The sequence below is a fragment of the Heloderma suspectum genome, chromosome 3 (assembly GCF_057233095.1).
Source record: "Heloderma suspectum isolate Gila_16-S chromosome 3, 16-S_ref, whole genome shotgun sequence".
Classification (NCBI taxonomy): domain Eukaryota; kingdom Metazoa; phylum Chordata; class Lepidosauria; order Squamata; family Helodermatidae; genus Heloderma; species Heloderma suspectum.
In genome coordinates this window covers 177,960,404-177,981,763 of record NC_139460.1, presented here as the reverse complement: position 1 = coordinate 177,981,763, position 21,360 = coordinate 177,960,404, and the positions used below count along the sequence as shown (strand labels likewise).

The window sequence follows — 21,360 nt, the reverse complement described above, 5'->3', positions numbered from 1 at the left end:
GATGTGGAGGCATTTGGTATCGTCCCTACTACCTGTGGTGGATTCACCATATGAGTTGGTGAAAACATCACTGATGGAGCAGGTGGGATGGTCGTCGGAACCAATGATAACAGGTGGCCAGGAGACATTGATGAGGCAGTGGGTGGAGTCAGTATTGACCGATGCTGTTGCTCCGGAGGCACCAATGCTGGCTAAGACGTTGGAACTTGAGGGGGGTGGCTTGTCTCCAGTCAGAGTTGGGGGAGATGCTGCTGAGGTTAAGAGCTGCTGTCAGTACCTTGACTGGATTTCAGGACATTCTGAGAACCCGAAGGGCATGCTTGATACCGAGACACGGCGGTAGACTGTTTGCCGCTCTTTTTCTTCTTTCTCTTTGGTTCAGAGGAAGGTAGAACTGCCTTTTTTGAAGCTTTTGCTTTCTCTGAAAGTTTCTTAGCCAGCTCAAACACCAAACAACTGTCTGATGTGGGGGGATTTTGTGTACTCGGTGGAGTACAGCATTGAGGGGATTGTGACCCAAGCGAGGACACGACAACTATAGTTTAATAGCCATTTCTTTTGGCTTGTCAACTGCTTCCAGTGCACATTTCCAAAGTGCAGCTTTTAGGCAGTCCACCCAATATTTACGGGCTTCCTTGGAAAGAGCCTAACAATTCAAGCAGGCTTCCACAATGTGGCCTTCCCCAAGGCAGAATAGGCAGGGAGAGTGCCCGTCAGAAGGTAGCAGTTTCGCTTCACAGTGGGAGCGCTTTTTGAATAGGGCCCAAAGGGGCCATAAGCCCATAAGGGCGATTGCAGGGTTGCAAAAATAAATAAAAATACAAACAGATAGAATAATAAAAAAGAAGAAAAGGGGAAAGAATAAAACCTTTTCCAGTAAGAACGCTATCAGAAACAAATCTGTTTGCAGAAGTTCCCAAACAAGGTCACCACAACAGCAGGTGGAAAGAGAACTGAAGGAATAGGTGGAAACCTACTGGGGACATGCACACTGAGACGGTGGGGGAGGGTTCTCACCCAAACTCCTCAGCTATAGAAGTTTCCCAAATAAAGGCTCCATGCAGGCACACAGCCCATATGTGTGATGTACAGACACCACGAAAAAGAAAGGTCGTTTTCTCCTCTATTTTGCACATCGCTAAGAAAGCAATCCTATGGTCCCCGGAGAAGGTCCAAGGGAATATAGGATCCTTCTGAGCCCTCCCACCCTCTGAGGCTGTAGACACTGCTACAAACTTGGAAGAATAATAGTAATAGTAAGGGGGACTCTGGAGTCCAATCCCTCCCCCTCACAGCCGCCACGGAAAGAACCGCAGCACCTGCCTGTATTATGAGGTTGCAAAAGTGGCCTTGGAGAAATCTGAAAGAGGGAAGTACAGTGGACGGGGAGGAGAGGACAAAGACGAGGCCAGGATACAACAACTCCAATGGCCTCTCCAGACCCAGACCTTCCCCTGTGCTTCTGCTAGACAGGCTCAGAGGCATCTAGAAGAACAAAACAAACAAAGGAGGATGGAAAATTGCTTCCATTGTTCCTCCTGCCCTGTCGGCAGCAGTCTAGCAGGGCACTGGATATCCAAAGGATTGTGCCCTAACTGTTCCTTTCCTACCACAACAGTGAGAGAGGAAGTAGGCAAACATTACATGTCTGCTCTGTTGTGCACTTTTTTCACTGTAGGGTGGAAAATTTTCCAGTGCTTATTTTTTCCACAGAAACAGCAGAATCCAACAAGGTGCTTCTGCCCCAGCTGATTCTCTTCCACCCTGCCAATTCCATAGCACAAGAGGCCCCCATGCTTGCGCAATGGCAATTTAACACTTCTGGGGCAACCTGAAACAAGCAGAAACATTCATTTAAGGAAGGTGGCAGGTCAGCTGAATTTGCATCAGGGAGCTCTGCTGACCAGCCTCCTTCCAGAAATGAACGTTTCTGCTCATTTGGGGGCTTCCACTAGGAACTACTAAATCTCCCTTGCATAAGCAGAGGGTCCTGTTTGCGCAACAGAACTGGCAGGATGCACCACTTGTGGAAAGGAATCAGCAGGCGGAAAGGAATCAACAGGCATGTAAGCACCGTGTTGGATTCTGCCCGAAGTTTCCCATTTCATAAGTTCACTCTTATCAATGAATCGATGCCAATTTCAAATACAGCACTGGACTGGCTTGGCAGTTTCAGATCCAGTTTGCACGTCACAACAACCCATGGTTTATGTATTCTCTCACATATTTGCTAGGGATGATCACTTGAATAACATTAATTAGAACTCTGAGATATGGTTTGCATGTCACAACAATCCACGATTTGTTTACACCATGGGTTGTTGTGAACAAAGCAGTACTGAACAGACATACTAGTTCTTGCTGCCCAATCACTCCTGCTGCAACAGGGCAGAGCTAAACAACCCAAGGACAACCCAGACTTGGAACGCATGGTTTAATCTATATTGGTTGGGAAAGAGAGAATTTATAGTTTAACCATGGATTTCAGCTCTGGGATGCCCTTCCCCCAAGAACCCACAATACCTGGTTCACACATCACAAACAACAACCCAGGGGCAAGGCATTCCTGAGTCATTTAGCTCCTCCTGGCTGCAGTGGATGCAATAAAGTGGCAACAATCAGCATGCTGGCTCGCTCCCACATTGTTCACAACAACCCACAGTTTAAACAAACTGAGTTATGACATGTGAGACAGATCTCAGAATGTAATTAATGTTTTTTCAGGTTATTATCCCTAGCAAGTATGTGAGAGAATACACACACACACAATATATATATGTATATATACATGTATTTAATTTAAATACATGAAGGCAAAAGGAGAAGGGGACGGCAGAGGATGAGATGGCTAGATAGTATCACCGATGCAATGAATATGAACTTGAGCACACTCCGGGAGAGAACCCAGGACAGGAAGGCCTGGCGTGCTATGGTCCATGGGGTCACAAAGAGTCAGACACGACTGAACGACTGAACAACAAAGTCTCAGTGTGAAATGTAACTAATAAGTGACAGCAAAACTGAAGGTGCCCCAACATTAGTGGAAGAGAGCTGAACTCTGCTGAAATAGATGAGTGGCTGTCAGTACAGTATGCACAGTTCTTTGGGTTGGTAAAATTGGTGTATCAACAGTTTTTGGTACCTTTGTTTTCTTCTTAAATTTAAACAATGTAAGGGAATTATATGTTATTGACTTTAATTTTTAAAAAGTATTCCAATAAAAAATGTCTACATGATATAACATTTAAATCACATTAAGGGCGCAAGCCTATGCTTGTTTTTAGACAGAAAGGAGTCCTACAGCTCCTAGCATTCCTCACCCAGCATGATAGGCTGAGGAATGCTGAGAGTTGTAGGACTTTTTCTGTCTAAATAGGAATAGGATTGTGCCCTAAGCATGCTTTAAATTTTTCACTCAAGTATTTATGTCTAAAACTCGTGGAGTACTGTGACAAAACAAACAAACAAAGGGTACTTTTGGGGCATTGATGTTTACTAAATATAGGTAAAATAAAAGCGCTAAATTACATCACTGTCTCGGGCATCAGAAATTTTTTTGATGCAAACTGAAAACTTCTCTGTGTAAATTACACTATTTTTAATTTTTATTTATTACATTTATATCCTGCCTTTTTTCCTCCTTAAGGAACCCAAGGCGGCTTACATTATCCTCCTCCTCTCCATTTTATCCTCACAACAACAACCCTGTGAGGTGGGTTGGGCTGAGAGTCTGTGACTGGCCCAAAGTCACCCAGTGAGCTTCCATGGCTGAGTGAGGACTAGAACCCGGATCTCCCGGCTCCCAGTCCAACACTCTCGCCACTACACTAAAATTACCCAGAAAACCCACACCACTAACTTTTTTTTGTTACTGAACTATTCTTCTTCATCTCTTCTGCTTCCATTCAGGGGCTTCTCACACATCCAAAGCTAGGGGTCTTTGTGAACTGTGGGTAAGCAACTACACCCAGGGGGATATTTAATGTCAATTTAGGAATAAAGCAGTTTGCAACTGTCTCAAGGTATGTCCATGAAAGAATTCTCCAGATTCTCTGTCCAGTATAGGAGAAGATGAATCTCCTTAAGAAAAAATTGTAAAGGTCAGCATTCACAACTCTTCAGGGATCAAGAGGAAAACAATGTTCTTTTAAAAGAAGTTGGCACCATTTATCTTGTATAGGAGAAATGCAACTACCGGGTATACTCTTGGTAGCAGGATACAGTAATTAGAGCATAATGAGAACCAGCTGGATTTAGCCCGCTCAGTCTAACACCATGTCTCAAATACAGATGACCCCAAGGTAACAAGGACACCCAGTTGCTGCACAAAAGAAATAAATGCACCCCATAACAATACTGCCACAAACTCCACTGCCTAGATATTGGTCATCAGGTACCTGAGGCTAGGCAGCAAAGTACAGTAGCTCCAAAAACACAGTGCAGGGGCAATGTACAACAAAACCAAGTCCAACATCTTATGCAAGCAGCAGCAATTCATGCATGCATATCCATAGCCACAGTCTCGAGGTGATTAGGAAGAACAATTGTAGTCCTGTTAGCACAGGAGCCCAGTTAAACTGTGGAAATTACCCACTACCCTGTGATCCAATTGCAACCATAAATGATTTAGAATGACAAGATCCATCCAGAAGTACTGCCGCCAGAAGGATGAGCTGCTGTAAAAAGGTCATCAGACCATCAAGCTGTTCAGCAACACCAAGATCTCCAGCATTTATTTGGAGTACTCATTGACTGGGTTTGCATGTCAAACCACAGTGGGATGTTATCATGGGTGGCTGCAGAGTAACGTTCGAACCTGGAGCAGTTTTCCCATTGTGGGTAGTTTTGCACAAACAAGCCACCCTAAGAATGATGGCCTCCAGCAGGGTTCTTTAGGATGGCTTGTTCTCAGGGTGGCTTATTGTGATGTCCAAACCCAGCAAGGCGATTTTTCCATTGGTTGTCGGGAACTGCCAGAGTTGGCCAGCAACAGTGGTGAATACCCCTGCCGCTCCTCGCAGTCTCGCTAGTTTCATGACCAAAGGAAGGCTGTGTTGCTGCTTCCCTCAACCAGCCTCACAGCTGTTTGTAGCTGCTGCTGTTCCCTGCCTTGTCTGTAGATGGGGGGGAGGACCCAGTGGGAACACAAGATGAAGAACTGATCTGCACAGGAGTTTCTGCAAGTGACCGTGAGAGAGTAGTTTCCAAGGCTGGATTATTGGGGCGCAGGGGGGAAGAGGTGTGTCAAAATTGTTACCCCCCCCCCCAGGTTAGTGGTCTCTCTCTTTTTCCCCACTGCTTCACTTTACACAAAGTGAAGGGCAGAGGATTTAAAGGGGGTGGGGGAGGAAGAGTCCTGTAATCTAATTAACAGCTTGACTGGAGGAGGAAAGAGGAAGATTGGGGGGGGGGACTTACTGAAGTGAGCAAGCACTGAGCACACACACTCCTCCAAGCAATTCCATGTATAAACCTGCAATCCTATACACAGTACCTTCTGAGTAGATACGTATACAGTTGCATGTATGGGGGCGGGGGGGGGAGACAGCAGCAGTATTAGAGAGGAAAGGAAGGATCTAACCAGGTGGTTTAAAACAGGCTTCCCTCCCACACACACTTCTTCCCCTTATTGGGGTGGGGGGAATGATTTACATTTTTATATGATTCACACAAGCAGCTTTGTAAGTACACCTTTTTAAAAGTTTTTAATAGGGTTGGGAAAGATTGACAGGCAGTGGATGTAGGGTTTTGTGTGCCAAAAGCTGTGCTCTTCATCTAATTTTAGAACAGGGGAGGAGCAGAGTGTATGTCTATGGCCAGGTTTGGATGATCAGCGAAGAAAAGAAGCCACTATGGCTTCTTTTTCCGCCCCACCCCCCATTTCCCTAATTACCCTCCCCACAGAACAGGTTGCTTTGTTGCCCAAACCTGATGAGGGGTGCAGCAGGGGGTGGCTTCCACAAGCCACGGCTTATTGTAGGGTTTGTGGGGTGGTTTGAAAGCCACCCCTGCTGTGCACCTTGCTGGGTTGGGATGAAAAGACAACCTGAGCCATGGCAAGGATAATTAGAGAAATAGGATTTCCAAAACACAGCCCCTGTTTCTTCTCACTTTATGCTAGTCATTCTCCATTAAGCAAGCAAGAATCTGCTTTCCTAGAGTTATATATTTATAATCCCCCCCTGCAACTCACAAGTGCAGTGAATAGCAAATTTGTAGTGGCTAAAGACAACCTACAAATAAAGGGCAAATATTTTTACACTTCTATTCTGAACCTGCAGTACAAAAAATCCCTTTTTTAAAGAGTTAAGCCCCCAAACACAATCCGCTGAGGATTCAGTATGCTAAGCAGCTTCCAGAAGACACAGAATGCGTATCAGTTTGAAAAGAACACTGGAAAAGGGAGAGAGGGTGACTTGGTCAGCTTAACATAGACAAAATTACAGAGACAGGCAAGACTAGTCTAGTCCAAGTTAAGTAGATAGCAGATAGAATGTGTATATTTGACTCTGATATGCCTTGGTAAAGAGGGCCAATATTCTAGATGTATAAAACTGCAATTCTGTTCTGTCCATAAGCAGGCTAGTAGGAAACTTCAGCAAGCTAGTAACTCTTATGGGGTTATTTAGAAGGCTATCTTCTCAAGGTGTACATGCTAAAGTCAAAGAATGTGATGCAGTCTTCAAAAAAAGGATGGAAACCCACACTTGAATTTTAGATTGCCTTCTGCAACTTCTAAATTAATGTGGCAGTACTGATGCTCCTCCACCCTATTTCCACCCCCCCACACACACACACTATTAATATGCAGCAGCTATTGTTACGTGTTCCATACCCCAAGATTCCTGCATACATTCAACAGGTACGACTCCAAGTGACATACCGCCAGGACAATGTAGTGAGCCAAAAAACTGCTCCACCCACCAGTCAGTATTTGTGTCATACAAATTCACTATGCTGTTGCAAAATAATTCCTTAGCCATGCACCAACATTGGATGGACATTTGGTCTGAAAGAGAAATTTGACTGTTGATGCCTAGGACTGAGATTCATTTTCCATAAATTAGAATTAAAGTACCCCATGCTAACTGAATCACATTTGATATTTTCAACATAACATGTTTAACATGTTAGCACTGGTTTTTAAGCTTGCAAGAACATAGTTGCATAAAATTAACAAATCACAAGCTCTACAAGTGTAGGAACAAATGTAATCTCATCCAGAACTGATGTAATACCATGTTATATTCACATTTCTTCTGTGCTGATTGGAATGTGGTATGAAGTTGTCTTCCTTGAAATTGTTTCTCTAGCAGTTACAACAATAGAAATTTTTCATGACAGACCAGCTGCATTTTTTTCGACTAACTTGTAGGTCTCAAAACATACATTCTCTGTCTGAAAACTGAAACAATCTGAAAATATGGTTTGGTCAAGGTCTTCTTTAGAAACAAGAATGTTGTAAAATGGGAAAGCGGGCCATAGCAGATGCACAAGTTCATCAAGAACACTGTACTAGAAAGTAGCAGACCTGTTTTCCCTTTGTGTCTAGTTACTGGAGCTATTACCGAAGGAAACCCATCAGAACATCTATTGTTACTTTTGTCAACAAGGCACAGCTTGTGAATCTTCTAAAACCGAAGTGGAGACAAACTATTTGGGCGTTATAGGACTTATAAGAGGAACCTATGTTTATCTTGAGATTGTCTATGTCGTAATTTTCACCTACCAGAAACAAATAGGGAGAATGTGAAGGGCAAGAACAGTCCTTGTATTATTTCTTACAGCAAAACAAGCTGTTGTTTATGGGGCTCAATCTTTACTTAAGGAGAGAGCAATCAAAAAGGTTGTGTAATGAATGCACCCTAATTTTATTTTTTTAATTATTTGAGGGATTTATACCTTAGCCTTCAATAAAATTCTCAACGAGGCTTACAGAATTTAAAGACATAATAAAACAATTTAAAGCATAAACATTAAATAAAGACAAAAATATTCCAAACATAGCGGGCCAGTTGGCATGTAACAATCTGCCAGAATTCTTAGAATTCCAGCTTATCGTGAGCAAGCGAGCAAGCATACTGGTGCATGCTGCTAAATCACTCCCACTTGGATCCTCTTGCCAGTGGGACCAATTAAACAAACCAGGGACCCCATCTGTTGTTTGTTTAGCATTAAGTCTGAACTGGGATCTCTGGCTTGTTCCTCTCCTAACAAGCCAGAGTCATAAGCCAGGACTTTTCCTTGACTTATGACTCTGGCTTTTTAGGAGAGCAATAAGCCCGAGATCCTGGTTCAGACATAATGCTAAATAAAGGAAAGAAAAGGAAAGGTTCCTCCTGTGCAAGCACCAGGTCATTACTGACCCCTAGAGGGACACCTGCTTACACTGGCGTTTTCATGACAGACTATACTGGAGTGGTTTGCCATTGCCTTCCCCAGTTGTGACTGCCTTTCCCCCAGCAAGCTGGGTACTCATTTTACCGACCTCAGAAGGATGGAGGGCTGAGTCGACCTGAGCCGGCTACCCAAGACTAGGGATGGCGGAAAATTTCTCCACGAATCTCCGGGAGGCCGAATGCCAACACATTCAGCCCCCCGAAATTAGTGGAGAAACGGTTCGCCACCCCCCCGGGATGGGACTTACCTTTGGCGAATGTCCCTGGTGCTGGCGACTCCCGGCGGCGGTTCAGCAGCAGCGGCCGGTCTTCCGACCGGCTGCCGCCGCCGCCATTTCCAAGTAAAAAAAAACCTCAAGCAAACGTGATAGGCTATGTAAAGTTTTACGTAGCCTATCACGGCTAGATTTTCAAAAAACACCGTGATAGGCTACGTAAATCTTTACGCTGACTTTGGTGGGGGAAAAAAAAGTGCGTATGCAAATGGCAGCGCCCATGGGCGCCGCCATTTGCGTTCCTTATTTGGGCACGTGTAGTCTATGTAAACATTTACGTAGACTAAAATAAGGGCAACGCAAATAGCGTTGCCCTTATTTTCGTCGTAGTCTACATAAATGTTTACGTAGATTACATGTGCCCAAATAAGGAACGCAAATGGCGCTGCCATTTGCGTACGCGCTTCCCCCCCCCCCCAAAGTCAGCCATGATAGGCTACATAAGGATTTACGTATCCTATCACGGCTGACTGCAGGGACGCAAACGGCGGCGGCTATGGCCGCCGCCATTTGCGTCCTGGCCGGCAAGGAGGATTCGTGGCCGGAGGGATGGGGCGCCTCCCCCCCGGCCAGAATTTCGGCGGGGAAGGATGGGGCGCCTCCCCCCCGCCAAGAATTTCGGGGGGAGGAATGGAGCGCTTCCCCCCCACCGTGAAGCAAGCTGCGGGACCAGGTAAGGGACTTTTGTCCATCCCTACAAGACCCAGCTTCTGCTGGGATCGAACTCAGGTCATGGGGAGAGTTTCGGTTGCAATACTGCCGCCTACCACTCTACGCCCCACGAGGCTCTTGCTAAACAAACCACAGACTTAATTCTCAGCAATTCTGGTTTATTGTTACATGTGAACCAAGCAGTAAAATCACTAGGAGCAACATAAAAACAAGAACAATTTGAAAAACAGATCAAGTTGAATTAAAAGGCCTGAGAAAATAAGATCGTATTTGCCTGATGCCAAAATGACATCAGGGTAAGTGCCATGTGACCATCCCACAATTGGGGCATCACCACTGAGAAAGGCCTTTCCTGAGTTGTTACCTACAGTACCGATAATTGTGTGAGAACCTAGAGAAGGGCCTCTGATAAGGAACTGAGCATACACAGAGGCACACGTGGAGACAAGCAAAGCTTCAAGTACGCTAGGCTCAAGCTAATGAACATGTGGACATTAGCATCATTGCTGTGAACCTTGCCTTACAAAACCAATTGGAAGCCACTGTGCAAGCTAGACTGCAGTCACAACCATCTGTTGAACAAGATGGAGGAGTGGCAAAGCAGAGCAGACATCCATACAGGAATATCATTCCTTGCTGGTTAGATACATGGCAAATCTCTCCACATGGACTTGGGGATCCTGAACAGCAATATGGAACAACCTATGGCATACCTCATGGTGGAGGAGGCTTCCTCTGGAATATAGGCTTTGCCAAGGTATTAAAAAAATCTGGCTATCAGTTATGAAAATGCAGGAGTGAGCCAATGAATGATTTAGAGGAAGTTTCTGAATGTTCAGGGAGACCTCTGAACATCTGGCCTAGGAGATGGCACCTATATTGAAGCAGTAGAGCATGGAATAGGATGTGCCATTGCACTCTAAAAGCTGGCCATCTACTGCAGCTACAAGATCCTTAGCAATCAGTTTGCAGTCAGTGCATCCACTGCTTACAAGGTATTCTAGGAGGTGGTTTAAGTCTTACTGACGATGTGATGTCATCAAGGATAAAGAAATGAAAGGATTCCTTTCTTTCGGTGTCTCTTGGACAGTGATTAGAAATAAGCGGGCTAGAAACCTTAATTTTTTTTTTATAAGAATTTCACATACAGCATAATTCAGGGTGGTTCCGTGGTTCTGTTGAAGCAGAACAAGCAGGGAGACTTGCGTTAAGTAGCACTTCCAATGTGTACTGATCTGCTTTATACTGCCACGTATGACTTCAAATCTACACATTGGAATGTTACTTATTGGTCTGCTATGAGCAAGCCCTGCCTACGTCATAGAAAACAAAGTGGGAAGATCCCAAGGAGAGCCCCCACCAAGCCCAAGAAAAATTCTAAGTGCTGCTCCACACAAAGCAAACTTTATTGCTTTGAAAGATGGAATGGCAACTGTGCCTCTCCTGGGTGGGCAGGTACCCACATTTAATCAAGCTGTATTAATACAGATGTTCTGTATCTTATAACAATTTCTTTAGTAGCTACTTTTTTCCTCATTGCCAAAAAGTAAAGATGTGAAAAATAGCCACAAAGATAGAAAGTAGCATGGACCCACTGAAGTTAATCATATCAGACTAATCCACTATCCTGCCTTTTTATGAATACAGGTTTTTAAGACAAAAGACCTACAATGGTCAGTCACCTTGGATTAGAGAAAGGGATATTAGAGAAAAGAAGGCTTCCTTCAGAAAACAGAACTTGCTCAAATGAGAACAACATGGAATACAATCTTGTACAAAAGGAATATGAGCAGACAATAAGAGATGCAAAAAAGCATTTTGAGGAGCATGTCGCCAACAACATTAAGGCCAACATAAGGAATTCTTTAAATATATGAGGAGGAGGAAACCAGCTGGGGAGGCAGATGGACCATTGGATGACAACGGAGTAAAAGGCGTAGTAAAGGAGGATAAGGAGATTGCAGAGAAGCTGAATGAATTGTTTTCATGTCTTCACTGCAGAAGATATAGGACAGATACCTCTGTCTGAACTGATGTTTTCAGGAAGGGAGTCTGAGGAACTGAGACAAATAGTGGTGACAAAAGATGAAGCTCTCAACCTTAGTGATAAACAGACAGCAAATAAATCACCGGGCCCAGATGGTATCCATCCTAGAGTTCTCAAAGAACTCAAATATGAAATTGCCGAACTTCTAACCAAAATATGTGACATGTCCCTAAGGTCAGCCTCTATACCAGAGGACTGGAGAACGGACAATGTAATGCCAATTTTTAAAAAGGGATCCACGTGGAATCCCAGAAATTACAGGCCGATCAGCTTAATGTCTGTTCCAGGCAAAATGGTTGAAGGCATTATTAAAGATGAAATTAGTAAGCATATACAAAGAAAAGCGCTGCTGAAAAAGAATCAACACAGCTTCTGCAAAGGTAAGTCCTGACTCACTAATCTTCTGGAGTGTCGATAAACATATGGACAGGGGCAATCCAGTAGACAAATGTTTACCTGGACTTCCAAAAGGCTTTTGACAAAGTCCCTCACCGAGGACTCCTGAGCAAATTTAGCAGTCATGGAATAAGAGGAGAGGTCCTCTTACAGATCAGTAACTGGTTAAAGAACAGAGAGTAGATAGTAGGAATAAATTATAAATCTTCCCAGTGGAGAGATGAAAACACTGGGGCCCCACGGGGATCTGTGTTTAGATAAATGCTTTTCAACTTGTTCATAAATGATCTGGGATTAGGAGTGAGCAGTTAGGTAGTCAAGGTTGCTGATGATACCAAATTATTTCGGGTGGTTAAAACAAAAGGGGTCTGCCAAGAGCTCCAAAAGGATCTCTCTAAAGTGGGAGAATGGGCGTCAAAATGGCAAATGCAGTTCAATGTAAGCAAGTATACAGTGATGCATGTTGAGGCAAAACATCCCAACTTCACGCATACGCTGATGGGATCTGAGTTAGCAGTGAATGACTGAGAAAGAGATCTCGGGGTTGTGGTGGAGAGCTCAATGAAAATATAAAATTGGGTGGGATAGCTGATACCCTGGAAGACAGAAACAGAATTCAAAGTAATCTGGATAGGCTGGAGCGCTGGCCAGAAAATAACAGAATGAAATTTAATAGGGATGAATGCCAAGTTCTGCACCTAGGAAAAAGAAACCACATGCACAGTTACAAGATGGGCGATACTTGGCTCAACAACACTGCAAGCGAGAAGCATCTTAGAATTGTTGTAGATCACATGCTGAATAGGAGCCAACAATGTGATGTGGCTGCAAATAAGGCAAATGCTCTTTTGGGCTGCATTAATAGAAACATAGCTTCCAAATCCCAGGAAGTACTAGTTCCCCTCTACTCAGCACTGGTTAGGCCTCATCTGGAGTACTGTGTCCAGTTCTGGGTGCCACACTTTAAGAAGGATGCAGACAAACTGGAGAGGGTTCAAAGGGGGGCAACGAAGATGATCAGGGGACTGGAAATAAGGCCCTATGAAGAGAGACTGAAATAACTGGGCGTGTTTAGCCTTGAGAAGAGAAGACTGAGGGGAGATATGGTAGTGCTCTTCAAGTACTTGAAAGGTTGTCACAGAGAGGAAGGCCAGGATCTCTTCTCAATTGTCCCAGAGTGCAGGACACGGAATAATGAGCTCAAGTTACAGGAAGCCAGATTCCGGCTGAACATCAGGAAAAACTTCCTGACTGCTACAGCAGTATGACAATGGAACCTAGGGAGGTAGTGGTCTCTCCCGCACTGGAGGCATTCAAGATGAAGCTGGACAGCCATCTGTCAGGGATGCTTTGACTTAGATTCCTGCAATGAGCAGGGGGTTGGACTCGATGGTCTTATAGGCCCCTTCCAACCCTACTATTCTATGATTCTATGATCAATCACTGTGTGGCTGCTGTGAAAATGGCAACTTCCATGTCAGGCATAACTAGGAAAGGAATCAAAAATAAAATTGCCAATATCATACTGCTGTTATACAAATGTGACCACGCTTGGAATACTCTTTGTAATTCTGGTCACTGCACCTAAAAGAGATATTGTAGAGTCAGAAAAATTGCATAAAATGTCAACAAAAATGATCAAGGGGCTGAAGCAACTCCCATATGAGTAAAGGTTACAACATCTGCAACTGTTTGCCTGAGACAAAAGGCAAGTGTGGGGAGACATGATACAAGTATATAAAATTATGCATGGTGGTGTGGAGAAAGTGGATAGGAAGACATTTTTCTTCTTCTCTCACAATGATGTGGGGTGGAAAACTTTCCAAAAAAAAATTTTCTGGATATTTTTCCAGTGTTTTATTTTTCCGTGAATATTTTTCTGTTTCATAAATTCTAGTAAAAATGAATGTATGCCAATTACAATGTTAGACAAGCTTGTCAATTTCAAAGTTGTAATTAATGTTTTGCAGGTAAATATCCTAAGCAACTATGTGAGAGAATACATATATGTCTCATAGTGAAATGGAACTGATAAATAGTGACTGCAAAATGGAAGGTGCTCCAACAACCTTAGTGGACTAGAGTTGAGCTCTGTTGAAGTAGATGAGTGGTTTTTAGCATAACATGTACATTTCTTTCAGCTGTGAAAATTAATCAGTGTGTCAACAGTTTTCAATACCTTTGTTTTTTTCTTAAATTTAAGGGCACAATCCTATGTGGATGCCCGTCAGCTTCCAAACTCCTATGCAGAGCAGGAGGAATACAGCAGCAATTGTTGCCTCCACTCTTCTGCTCTGCATTTTTGCTAGACAGGTGTTTTTGCCCATCTATCAAGGGCTCTGCAGAGGGGGAGGGAAGGAGGTTGGGGAGGGCTGGGGATATCTTGTATTCCCTCCCCCATGAACTCCCCCTTTCCATCCTCTCTGAGCTCACTTTTGCAAGCTTGGAGAGGAAGCCAGCATGGTTCTCTCTGTGCTGACTGTGAGGGGGAGGGGAGCTAGGACTCCTGAATCCAAGTTTGGAGCAATGTCTCTGACCTCGGATCAAGGCATCCGAACTATACTATGGCCCCTCAGATGCTGTCTAGGGACCACAGGATTGCTCCCTGAACAATGTAAGGGAGGCACATGCTATTGTCTTTAGTTTCTTATATGTATTCCACTAAATGATGATGATGATATTATCCATTCAGTCATGTCCGACTTTTGGCGATTCTATGGATAATTCCACTAAATATTTTTACATAATAATACATTTAAATCACATGGAGAGAACAATCCTATGACCCACTAGACTGTCTAACAGGCCACAGGATATGCTCTATTCCGGGAACCGACCTCAGAGCCCATGCTCCGAGGTCGGTTCCCAGAAATCTGACCTCCCCACTCATCTGTGCTGCCTTGGAGGCAGTGCGGAGAAGCCCCATCCTCCATGCTCAGAAGACAAGCACGGAGCGACTGAAAAGGGGCGGGGTGCGTTCCAGGGTGGGGAGAGCGGAGCTGCACATACGACACATCCAAAGTGTCATATGGCAGCTTCCTTTCCCGGCTGCCCCCACCCTGCTGCTTGGCTGCTACCAAGAGAGCAAATTTGGCTCTTGGATATATTAGGCAAAGCATTTTTAATAGTTCCCAATACCATTAAGGAATATTGGTACCCTCTAAAGCATACTAGTTGTATCTTAAAAACTGTAGTCTGGTCACCCACGTTCAAGACAGCTTAATGGAAGATGGTGGGGAATGAGAAATGTGCATAAAAATAAAGCAAATTCAGGAATGATGATTAAAAGAACTCTGTTCAATTTAGGATATAATCCTGTGCACATTTACCTGTGAGTAAACTTTACTGAACGCAATGGGACTTATTTCTGAGTAAGCACACAGAATTGTGTTGTCAGAAAAAAAAACCTGCAAGGAGACGATAGTACTGCATAAATATAACACAGTAGGTAGGTATATTGATGTTCATGGCACAGGAATAGCTACCCATATTACAACACACACACTAGTCTTATTGCAAACACAGGAGAAAATATATCAAATACTAGCTACTCAGGAAGCCTTGTAAATAAGCCCACAAAAGTTACTAGCCTGTTGGGGGCAGGCAGAAGAGGACTTGGTGCCTCCTACAGCAGCCTGCCGGGTTGGATGAATCAGAGGTCGGAATTAAGATTGCTGGGAGAATTATCAACAACCTCCGATATGCAGACGATACCACCCTAATGGCAGAAAGCGAAGAGGATCTCAAGAGCCTCTTGTTGAGGGTGAAAGAGGAGAGTGCAAAAGCTGGTTTGAAACTCAACATTACAAAAACGAAGATCATGGCATCTGGCCCCATCACTTCCTGGCATATAGAAGGGGAAGAAATGGAAGCAGTGACAGATTTTACTTTCTTGGGCTCCAAGATCACCGCAGACGGTGACTGTAGCCATGAAATTAAAAGACGCTTGCTCCTTGGGAGGAAAGCTATGGCAAACCTAGACAGCATAGTAAGAAGCAGAGACATCACCTTGCCGACAAAGGTCCGTCTAATCAAAGCTATGGTTTTCCCAGTAGTAATGTATGGCTGTGAGAGCTGGACTATAAGGAAGGCTGAGCGCCGAAGAATTGATGCTTTTGAACTGTGGTGCTGGAGAAGACTCTTACGAGTCCCCTGGACTGCAAGGAGGTCAAATCAGTTCATCCTAAAGGAAATCAACCCTGAGTGCTCATTGGAAGGACAGATAATGAAGCTGAAGCTCCAATATTTTGGCCACCTAATGCGAAGAGAAAACTCCCTGGAAAAGACCCTGATGCTGGGAAAGACTGAAGGCAAAAGGAGAAGGGGACGGCAGAGGATGAGATGGCTAGATAGCATCACGGATGCAATGAATATGAACTTGAGCATGCTCCGGGAGAGAGCGCAGGACAGGAAAGCCTGGCGTGCTATGGTCCATGGGGTCACGAAGAGTCGGACACGACTGAATGACTGAACAACAACAGCAGCAGCCTGCTGCATTTCTATACTGAGCATGGAGGAAGGGGCTTTATTTATTTAAATTATTTACTATTAACATTTATACTCTATTGTATTTGCTAAAAAGCCATCAAGGTTTTCTTCCTCGGAAAGCCCACTTGGGCTCTATGCTGGGCACAGAAGAATGCCATCAAGGTTTTCTTCCTCTATCCCTCCTCCACCAGCTCATTCAGTTGCCTGCATGCAATTCCTTGTCGCCTATAGCTACCAGGCTAGCGCTAAAATACAAGTCTGTATTTAATGGAAACATACCAGTACATATAATAACTAAACTGCTGTAAACTTGTTATTAATAAACTTGGATTGAATATCTATTAGAGGTGAAATACTTGAGAAATCTTACTGGAACAGATGTGGGAACAAAAAAATTAAATGGATTCAAGACAAAAATTGTTAAGTTACTTTGCTCAACTCCAGGTCTTTTGGACAAAGCTGATTGTCTGACCCAGTTTCAATCCAGCTTCAGGCCCGTTTTGGGGGGAAAACTCTGCTTTGGTTGGACTGGTGGATAATCTTTGCTAGAAATGGACAGGAGGAGCATGAATGCATTGTTTTTTTTCTGGACCTTGCAAAAGCCTTTTATACCACTGACCAAAGTATCCTTCTGCTGAGTTTTGGGGCACAGCACTGAGGTGTTTCCGCTCATACCAAACACGTAAGTTGTAGAATGCAATGCTGGTAAACTGCAGTTTTACCCCATGGGGATTTCCCATGGGGTTCCACAAGATTCCACATTGTCTCCCACACTATTTAGCATTATGCTGGGGGAGGTCATCCAAGGATTTGGAGTAGGTATCATCAGCATGTGGCTGACATCATTAACTCTTACCTTTTTCTAGGATCTTGGGGTGGCAGTGGGTTGCCACAGCCAGTACTGTATTCAGTGGCAGCATGGATGAGGACTTAAGAACAAAGAAAGCATTTGGTGTCAAGAAGAACAACAACAAAATAAGGTTTATGCATTCACTGGGGTTGATAAAAATCAATGATTTTTTTTTAAAAAAATCGGGTTTTTAAAATTTAAATCAAATTTTGTAATTTTCTTAAAGCAATTAGTAAAAAAAACAGCCTAGGTCAAAGATATCATCATGAATACAACTTTTAATTATATTCTATGAATATGTTAACAGCAGTTTAAGGAGATGGGAGATAACCTGATCAGTCTCATTTTGCGCTGCAAGTAGTGTACAGAACTGCATGTGCGCACTCTCTCTCTTGTTCCCTCAAGGCCTTGCCTCTCTCTAAGTGCAAAGATAGAGAAAGTCAATAAATAGAGAATTTGAGGAGATGGAATAGATCTGAACAAGGAGGAGGAGTGTGGATATAAATGCAAGGGGTAGGGGCGGGATATAGAAAGTGAAACCAAAAACGAACAGAACATACTCATGCAGTCCTAACTCGTGAGGAAACTTCTGTGGCATGTATCCTTCACTGTGTACCTACCTTCTAATGAAACCTACCTTGGAATATGTATTAAGGTTATATTAAACAATAATGTACTTCTAGGAAAAAAAGATAATTAAATAGAATCTTTGTCACTAGTTACTTAAACCGTGATTTAAATCGTTAAAATTGAGTCAGATAAGCTATTTAAATGATTTAAATCAAACCAACCCCGTCATTCACAACTGCCGAAAGATATTCACCAAAAATAAATGACGCACCCACAAAAAAGGAACACAAATATTTTCAGTTCAGTCCTGAGTAATTACTGAGTTTTGCCAGGATTTCCTGGTATTGAGAAAAATTTTAAAAATTAGGGTGTAGTCCTATACTCACTCACTTTAAGTCCCACTGAACTCAACAGGGCTTACATCCAAGCATATATGTATTTGATTACACTGGTAGTATAGTAAAGGATTACCAAAACATTCTGCAATTTGGTAGTAGCTCTGCAGTGATAAAGTGCTTCAACTGAACTACTTACGGCGCAATCCTCTGCATGTTTAGATGGAGAAAAGGCCTACAACTCCCAGCATGCCCCCCCCCAAAGTAAGGCAGCCAAGGGGAGTAGACAGACAAGGCAGATAACTGTTCTGCATGAAACTACAATATTAACATTACTTCCACTTTTATTTTGCTTGCACAGCAATCTATTGTTTTATGCAAGCACAATTTGAAAATGTAATTAAAACTTAGCTAACTGTAATCTGCAGCAACATATGTATCGATGAGAACAATTTTAATCTAGAAAGCATTAATGTCGATCTGGAATTAACTAAAACCACCCATAGTAAATATGCTCACCCTGATTGCAAATCAGGTTCACTAAAATGGATGGGACTTGCTTCTAAGTAAAAATGTTTAGGACCAACATTTTAATTAGTGAAACTGGAATTTTCATTCCCAAAGACTGCTTATTTGTTTATTAATAGAAACATCAAAGACGTAGGGTATATGCCAAACAGCACTTGAAGCTGTGCATAGATTGCTGGGATCTTCAAGCTGGATGAAAAGGAAGGGAGATGCTTTGGCCTATCTCCCATCAGCCCTAGCCAGCATAGCCAATAGTGAGGGATAAGAGTTGTAAGCCAAAACATTTGGAAAGCCACAAGTTGCCAATCTCAGCAATGCAATCCTATGGATGGTTACTGAGAAATTATGTCCCACTGTGTTTAACTGGCTGCAATCCCATGCCATTTACTTGGGAATAAGCTCCATTTAACACGGTTTGACTGTTCTGAGTAAATATGCATAGGACTGTGCTGATAGCCTCATTCCACTATGTGCCCACAATTGCAGCAGCTCAGAGGTGTTTTTTTTTTTTTAAACTTCTTTGTTATGTTTCAATTTGCATATGTCATGTGCGTAAAATAATGAAAATGGTAATAAATCATTAGTACATATAATGAAATCTAAGCAAGAGAAAGTATGTAACTGTTGAATATGCTATGATACCCTCCAAAAAACACCCATAGAGACACACCAAACCTTATCACTAAGGATATAATGTAATTGCTTTAAGTGATCCTTATATATGGCATTTATATGCCACTTTTTAATTAGTAGTGTATTGTTTTCAATTAAAATATCAAATCGAACATGGTTTAAGTTATAAAATTAGCTACTAAAAAAAGAACACTGGCAAAAGGGACCAGGCAAACAAAATCATTTCCCCAAAGGCCATGAAGAAATCAAACCTAGGTCTTTGGAGGAAAAATACTGCACAGTGTCTAATATCTTTGTTGCTGGAGTTAGCAGCACAGAATACTGTTAATGAATTTGTGCTACAGAGGGACTATATGAAGGATGGCACGCTTTTAAAAACAGATTATGCACTCCTCTTAAAGCCTTTTCAATCTCTATTTTCTTCAGTTATCCCACTTTAAGCAATTCCATCCAATGTTTCTACCCACCACTCACAGATGTGTAATGGACTTTATGGGCAGTCTGTAAGTCAACTCAAAAGCAGTTTACTCCATCTACAGAATAGCTTGAAGGCTCCATAGCAAGTGTTGTACTCAGTGTGAGCGAAGATTCAACCTATTAATGTATTCTGTACTGAAACAAAACAAATCTAAAGCTTAGTAGGTTTGTATCCTTGATAGCTTTGGTCATGTTTATTCTTTCTCCTATGTCTTTTAACCACCACAGCCATATTCAAAACCTAGGTTTCAAAATCCTCAAGTCAGTCCCTCTAATCAATCCAGATTATTGTGCACATCTTGGAACTGCAGGAATTCGTGCACGTGACAAAGCTGAAAATACAGGTATTCCAGAAATAAGTGTAATATTTTGGGTTTCACTTTCCTACCAAATCAAAAACATTTCAGCCTAAAGATACAGGCAGTGGTCCTTTCCCTCTGAAAATCAGTGGCTGTATTGTGAAATAACCCAAGAGACATTCCCAGGATAAGGCCTGTTTGCCATCACCTCTCCCTGTATTGTATAGCGGGGATAAGACTTTATTCCAGCCTTGCCAAAAGCGGTACTCCTGCTTTAAATCAGGACTGAGCCTAGAAGCGCGCTACTTTATCTGATTCTCAATCACTTCCATTCTTCTTCGTACAGGACGAACAGCAGCAGGATGCAAACGCATCACTATCGCATCATCACACTAGTACTTACTCGGTGGAGAATGAATCAAACATGGCTTCCTCGCCATACGTTCCCAGAGTTACATCCTCACCCCTCCCTCCTGCTGCCAATTCAAACAGCAACAGCTGCCTCTGAACAAGGAATAAGCAAGCGGGCGACCTCAACAGCTCCCAGGCGAGCACTGATGCCTCAAGGGACGCGCTTCAACCATTATATCAATAATCTCGGCCTCTTTTCGGGAAACCCTTTTCCTTGGCTAACTTGAGATTTTTGTTTCTGATCCTTCCGAGTTATTCTTACTCAACCTGACCCGCAGCCACCATCATCCTGCAAGGGCGATGGAGAGGCGAGGCGCTGTGAGAATGAAGCACCAGCACACTACGTTTCCCGCTCGGCGCCAGGCCCAACCCGGCCCACGGAGACGGCGAACGAAATCCATCCAGAGGAACAGCCTCCGCCGCCAGTCTCTCCGGGGGTGGGAAGAGGGGCTCAAAAACAGGGAAACCAGAGTGGGGGCGAGTCGATGAGAAGCCCCTCACGGGGCGCTTGATGAACTGGATGAAGCAGAGAGCGAGAGGCTAAAGGTTCTGGCGGGAGGGCGCGTCCGGCCCCGGGAATAAAAACGGGAAGAAGAGAGGGAGGGGCGCCCGGCGCCGTTCCCCTCTCTTCACCGGGAAAGGAAGCGACGTCCCACAGCGGCAGCAGTCAGCTCGCTGCGCTGGGAAGCGAGGCTAGCTGAAAGGCCACGCGCAGCGGCTACCTCCGGCGCCTCCATGCACGGACCCCCGAGAGGCGGGAAAGGAGAAAGGAACGGCTACTCCCGCCGCCTTCGCTGCTCGCGAATGAACCGTACCGTGCCCTGCCCTTCTCTTCCCCGAGAGGCCCGCCCTTCACTGACCTGCTGCGCTCCAAGGGGCTTTCGCATCCCCTGTTCCTCTTGCCGAACACCCCGCGCTCGCCTCGGCTCTTTTCCCCTCCTGCCACACCGACCGACCGACCGACCGTCCCTCTGTTCCCT

At 43.8% G+C, this 21,360-nt stretch overlaps 1 protein-coding gene across 3 annotated transcripts in view; it reads right to left on the bottom strand.

Moving 5' to 3' along the window:
• The window catches only part of NSD2 (nuclear receptor binding SET domain protein 2), a 154,706-nt gene extending 133,346 nt beyond the window's left edge, over positions 1 to 21,360 (bottom strand). For all 3 annotated transcript variants that reach the window (XM_084845023.1, XM_084845025.1, XM_084845024.1), the window contains exon 1: positions 21,241 to 21,360. The gene's annotated coding sequence lies outside the window, so the exon portion shown is untranslated. The remainder of the gene's footprint in view (positions 1 to 21,240) is intronic.